Here is a 7,500-nt window from a genome sequence, read left to right on the forward strand (position 1 = left end):
CTCTCTCTCTGTATTTCCTCTCGTGTTATCTTCTACTTCTGTTCCTCCTTCGATTTTTCAGTTATATTTTTATCAAGATTTTCTCGAGTAGAAGACACATGAAGATGTGTCATATGATGTGTATCCTTGTTTCCATTTTAATTGCTTGCATATTCTTATAGCGTTTCTCCACAATAACTCTATAAATTTTGGTAAGCACTTCTAATTTGTTCAGTTATATTAAATTCTACATTTTAAATTGAGATATTTCAGAAAGTGAAGAATATTAGAAATTGGTAAACTTTTTTTTAGTCTGCTGCAAAGTTTTCTTTTATATTTCCTAAGATATTATTGGGCGGGGTCGCGTCGCTTAGTGGTTAGGGTGTCAGCATAATGATCGTAAGATTGTGGTTTCGATTCCTGGACCGGGCGACGCGTTGTGTTCTTGAGCAAAACACTTCATTTCATGTTGCTCCAGTCCACTCAGCTGGCAAAAATGAGTAACGCTGCGATGGATTGCTGTCTCCAATGAAGTATATCTGATCAGAAACCTTTTACTTACTTCTTTGAATTACCTCAGGATATAACATTGAATATAGTACAAAAGTATTATTCATTATTTATATATAACTTCATATGTGTTAAATTAATAAAATATGTTGAATAGTAATTCCCGATACTTTACGAATTTGATATGACCAAACACACATATAAATCTATTTATTGCAGAAATGATCGATGCGTCAATTTATAATTAAAACAATAACCCTAAAGACCTTGTCATTTTTAATCTAGACCTTAACTGTATCACAATTTTTAGTGCTCTAAAGAAGGAAAATATGTATTGGATTTACAGTGATCCCTCGTTTATCGCAGTAGATTGGTTCCGAGACCGGCCGCGATAACTGAATTTCCGCGAAGTAGGGACACCATATTTACAGTACTTATTTAACGTGTATTTGGACTTTTAAACTCCACCCCTTGTACTGTTAACATCCCACCCATTACAGCAGTCTATTTATAACAAGGACAACTGTGAAGCAATAACACTTTAGATTTTTAAAAATAAAGATTGTTACAATTACACAGGGCAGATTACAAAATAGAAAGCTGCGATTCGTCGTCTCTCCCCATTGCACCAACCACAGCCCGTCGTAAGTTCAAATACTCCAGTAAATGCTTTTTTGCTATTTTACGCTTGTTTTGTTGTTACTAGACTAGGAAATGATATTTATTATTAATATTTTAATGGATTTAATGAAAAATTTTAGGCATTCATATATATATATATATTTTAAAAATCACGAAGTCGTGAATCCGCGATAGTTGAACCGCGAAGTAGCGAGGGATCACTGTATTTATGTTTTTGAAGTCGTTAAACGTTACAAACAAAACGGGCGAGTTAAAACATCGTAAATTCAAGTTATAAAATTCACAGGGGTTGCTGAGTTGGAAAACGTTCTCTCTCTCTGATGGAACCATGTGGAACCTGCCAGAGTAATGAAAAAAGGAGAAAAACGAAGGACATAACTTTAGAGCAATTGTACCATGGCTGGATCGGCATTTTGGAGGTGAAGAACAAAACTCTTTGACTCTGTCTTCCCAGATTGCAACACAAAAGCCACCACATTTTTCTCGAACAATTAATGATAGATGCGCAAGCAGCAGAAACTATACACTAACGTTTTTGTATATTGAAATTGTTGTCTGCATATAACTTACCTAATTAAACCTAGAAGTCGTATAACTCAACTTGACATTTTCATATATTGAAAAAGCTGTATGTCTACACCTTATCTGATTAAAACTACATAAATATACTCAAATTTAATATTCTTCGTTTGTAACTCATTAAAATTTTATGTCTTATCTCAGGTTGATGTACAGATAAATTTGATTGGTTTTGTATTACAGGAAGATTTCACACCAAATTTTAAAATATATTTTTCCTCAAAAGTGGCCTTGTGTAGTTATGTCTTCAGTTTATTAGCAACGGTATCAAGAAACAGATCACATTTCGAAATAAATTTTCAAGCTATTTTATATGACTTCAATATTATATGTACCGATTGTAAACGTAAACTTATCTATAAGGTATGAAGCAATGAAAAGACCTCTGTGCGTTTGCTATAGGTGTTAGTAATAATAACTTCGAATTTTGGCACAAGGCCAGCACATTTTTAAGGGGCGGATAAATCGGCCGTTCTACTTACTAATTTTATCGTCATCAAAATGATGAAATGCAAAGTCGACCACGGCGAAATTTGAACTGAGAACGTAAAGACGGAGAAAAAGCTGTTGAGTATTTTGTTCAACGTGCTAACGGTTCTGCGAGCTCACCTATATCAATAACCAAGCTCTTTAAAATCTCATCCAACCATTTTAAAATAAGAAGTAAAACAAAACTAAATAACGTAGCTGTATATATACCACGTCTTAAAAATAACGTTAGGTGAGATGATCACAGTTTGAAAGTCGGTATATTAAGGTGTTCTTGATCAGACCTAATACAGTGATAAAATACAATACCTAGAACAATTAAAACGGCTAATTAATGAAGGATCGTATTTATAGTCTTTCTTCATACAAGAAGTAGCTGCTAAATTTCTCTCATAAAACGCATCACCACTTTTAACAAGTAGAGAAAATATTTCGATAGGTTATGTCTATTACGTGTGAACTAGGCACAGTCGTGGCCAAAGCGTCTTTGATCATATGATTGCTGAATCAAAACTACCCTGATTCAGAATTGAGCCAAAGAAAGAACATTTATCTGGTTACTTCAGAGTCATAAAAATAGTTGCCAAATATTTCTCGAATGAGACTTTATCATTTTAAATACGTATGAATAGCATAGCCTTAGAGGGATTCTCACGGACTGAGTTATTTTTTAGAATAGGTCTGATCACTCAAGCTAAACTACGTCTTAACTTCTACACTCGCGAATCAACAAATTAGTTTTTTTAAAAATTTATTTGCACGATCTAATAGCAAAAGTAGTCACGTTTCCCTCAAGTTATATTCAAACGCCGAAACAAAATAGAGAAGGCAGTTGGTTTATACCATCCTTGTTGAAGCATGTCAGGAAAAAAAAATTATGAAATCACAAAGGGTGAAGGAACATTCACAATAGGGTTTCAACCAGCAGTGCTGATTTGGGGGTTCAACAATGAACGCAATAACAATAACAACAAAGCGACAACAATATGAATAACAACAATAGAACCAAAACTAAACAACGGAGGTAAACAGCAGTAACAGCCCTTGTAATACTGGTTTCAAATATTGGCACATGGTCAGCGTTAAGTCGATTACATCGACCGAAGAACGACAACTAGTACTTATTTTAACGATCACCAAGAAGTAGAAAGGCAAAGTGGATCTCGGTAGAATTTGAACTCAGAACGTGAAACCGGACAAAATGCCGCTAAGCGTTTTGCACGGCAAGCTAACGATTTTGCCAGCCCACCGCATTAAACTATTCTAATATTTAAAGTGTGGAGGCACATGTCCTAGTGGTTAGAGCAGTGGACTCGCGGTCGAGGGATCACGGGGTCGAATCTCAGACCGAGCGATGTGTATGCTTATGAGCGAAACACCTAAGCTCCACGCAGCTCCGGCAGAAGGTAATTGCGAACTTCTGCTGACTCTTTCGCCACAACTTTCTCTCACTCTTTCCTCCTGCATCTTGCAGCTCACCTGCGACGGACGGCGTCCCGTTCAGGTGGGGAACCTATACGCCAAGAAAACCAGGAAACCGGCTCTATGAGCCAGATGTGGCTCGAGAAGGAACAAACAACAATATTTACAGTAGCTAAGGCGATGAAGTGACAGAATTGTAAGCACGCTGAGCCAAATGCTTAGCGGCGTTTCGTCCGTGTTTACGTTTTGAGTTCAATCTCTGCCGAGGTCGACTTTGCTTTCGTACTTTCACGCTGGATAAAATAACTACCACTTCAGCACTGGGTTCCATGTTATGGACTAACCAACTCCCCCGCAAATGCTGGTCTTGTGCCAAAATTTAAAACCAATATTTATAGTAGCTACAATGATAATACTAATAACATCAATAACAACAACACCATCAACAACAACAGCAGGAGGAAATGTTTTAAGAACAGCAACAGCGGCAACTGCAACAATAACACAAGCACTACTACCATCAATGCAAAAAAGAAATCAGGAACAATACAACAACAACAACAACAATGACAATTGACAGAACATCAAGAAGATCTGCAGCAAAAAAGCTATCGTTACTAAAACCAACACAAACAACTACACAACATGCAGTAACAAAATTTACAATAATGACTGCAGCAACGGGAACAACACCAACAACGACACCACCAACAACAATAGCTGTAACAGCAGGTCTATAACAACAACAGCAATAGTGAGAGTTAACTATTGATAATTCAAGAAAAACAAAGTAAGTGGAATCAAAATAGAAATCTAAGAGATAAATCATACACCCGTATAATTTTTTTTTAATCCTTTGAATTTTGTCTATTTCGTTTTCCTTCAAGATTTTTATTTATCTCTTTTTAAGTTATTTAAATTTATCTTTTTAAATCCGAATACGTATATTTTTTTGCTTCGTTATCAGTTTTTCTGTGTTTAATTTACTTTAAATTTATTCAATTTAGTTCATATTCTTTCATTATCATTATGTGTCAATTCATTTTTCAAAGTTTCTTTTTTTCTTCTGATACATATATACATTCATTCAGGCATACATACATACAACACATGCATACACATAAATTATATATATATATATATATATATATATATGTGTGTGTGTGTGTGTGTGTGTGTGTGTGTGTGTGTGTGTGTGTGTGTGTGTGTGTGTGTGTGTGTGTGTGTATGTGTGGTGTGTGTGTGTGTGTGTGTGTGTGTCTATATGTCTGTGTGTACAATTTAATTATAAATTAAGTTTTCATGGTTTCATTTAGAAATTTCTTTAAATTCATTATCTGAATTCCATTTTACACTGAATTTTATTCTATTTTACTTTGTATTCAAAATTTTTCTGAAGTTATTCTTTTTCTTGTATAAGGAATGTTCTAAAATGTTGCATAGTATAAATCATTGCCTTTTTGATTGCCATTTTCTCTTCCAATTTCTTATTCATGCCTTTGTATCTTATTATTGTCGACAGTCAAATTAAGTACGTCTGCATCATTAATGTAATGCCAAATTATACATGTATCTAAGTATGTATACATGTATCCATTACGTATGTATGTATATATACATATATATATATATATATATATATATATATATATATATATATATGTGTGTGTGTGTGTGTGTGTGTGTGTGTGTGTGTGTGTGTATGTATGTATGCATGTATATATGTATATGTAAAAAAAAATACATATTGGGACAAGAACGCAAAACATTTAGAAGACGATACAAAAAACAGGGACTTGACATTCGAAGCCTTCAATCTTCAGCCAAGAACCGGATCATCTTCGCAGTTTCGGCTGATTAATCTTGAGATTGCTCCGACCTGGCCAGCCCCAAAGGAAAATCTAAGCCAAGCGCATTAGATTCCTTGGAAGAAAGCCTCGAATGTATACAATACAAGGACGGGAAAACGGACGATGTTACACGAATAAGAATACAAAAATATGTAAAAACAATAATGATAACACGAATAAGAATACGAAAATACGTAAAAACAAAAATGATAATAATAATAACAAAAACAGGACGTCACGGAGAGGCGTCTTTTCGACAGGACGAGTGAACTTTGAGCTGGCGCATTAGAAAAATGCTTTGGGGCAAAGAGAGAAAAAATGTATCTTGCTGCTACGGCTGCTAACCACAAAATGGCCAGCTGTCGGTCAGTTAGTCACGTGTGAGGAGAAGAGAGAGGAAAAGAGGGACAGATGAAGAGAGAAAAAAGGGGAATGTGTGTGTGTGTATGTGTGTGTGTGTTCATTAAAATTGTGTGAGTCCTTTTACAAAGCCATGGTGCGTTTAGCGAATCTCTATGACTAAGGAAATATTTTGCGCGTTCCATTTGAAATTATATCGACGTAAAAATACCGATTAATTTAAGACATATGCAACACACAAAAATTCGGGATGATTTTCTGCCTTTGTTATAAGAGGTTTATTTCAACTACGTAATGGTTATTAAAGGTTATATACATATATGTACATGCGTACATATATATATACATACATGCATATATGGGTACAAGTCGTCAAGAAACGTGAACCAAATTGAAAACGAGAACATAAAAAACAAAAACATGGAAAACGAACTTTGTTTTCGAACAACGAAAGAAACAAATAGAAAAACGACACATGCAACATAAAGAGCAATCCCTTCCTCAGTTGTTCTGTGTTTTACCTACTTAGCGTTTCGAACGTTGAGACAAGACGCTACTTCGTAAAAACAGTCGTTCCTGCAAAGCAAAATTAAATAAAATTTGGGATTTTGCGGAGAGTTAATGTGGTACCAAAAAATAGGACAGTGAGAACGAAACAGTAAAAACAAACGGTAAGGGCTGTTAATCCATAAGGATGAACGCTGTGGTGAACGCTGGAGACGGGAGACAGGCAAAAGTTGGTCATATATATATATATATATATATAATAGGAAGGTTTACGAAAATAAACAAAAGACGAAGGCAGGTAGAGTACAAACAAATAATGTATTAGTATGGCGCTCAGGAATAGAAATAAAACAAGTCTTTTACGTTTCGAGCCTACGCTCTTCGACAGAAAGATACACAGAAAAGAAACAAGGAGAGAAAAAAATTGCGTGTAGGGGCTACGATCCAACATATATATATACATACATATATATATACACATATATTTATATATATATATACATATACATGCGCATATTAATAGATATTTACACACACACACAAACACATATATACATATACATATATATATATATATATATATATATATATATATATATATATATATATATATATATATATATATATATATATATATATATATATATATATATACCTGGACTGAGGGAAGGCATTCGAACCGTAGTGTGCTCACTTAACGTTTTCAGCCATTACACAATATATTTAAAGGTATTTTCCGAGCCAAAAGCCTATAAAACCGGTTTGGCAGATACTGTAGCGTAATCATTTCCTCCATCCCCGGGCATGACGTCGGTCTGTCACAAGATAACTCATTTTTACCGGCTGAGTGGAGTAACATGAAATGAAGTGCTTTGTTCTTAGAACACAACTCATTGTCCGGCTCAGGAATTGAAACCATAACTTTTAATCATGGCTGTAATACTCTAACTACTAAACATTGCACCTCCACATATATCAAATACAATAGTAAATACTGGTGAATTGTTAATAAAATGTATAAAATTAGAACATAGCTAACTAGAAACACAAAGCAATATCCAGAAACTGGCAATGTAAAGGGTCACATACTATAGAGAAATTGAATATCTTGTATATCTAACCTTATAAACGATAATGTTTATGGATTTAGTCAATATAATTA

Source organism: Octopus sinensis, linkage group LG3, assembly GCF_006345805.1.
Source record: "Octopus sinensis linkage group LG3, ASM634580v1, whole genome shotgun sequence".
NCBI classification, from domain to species: Eukaryota; Metazoa; Mollusca; class Cephalopoda; order Octopoda; family Octopodidae; genus Octopus; species Octopus sinensis.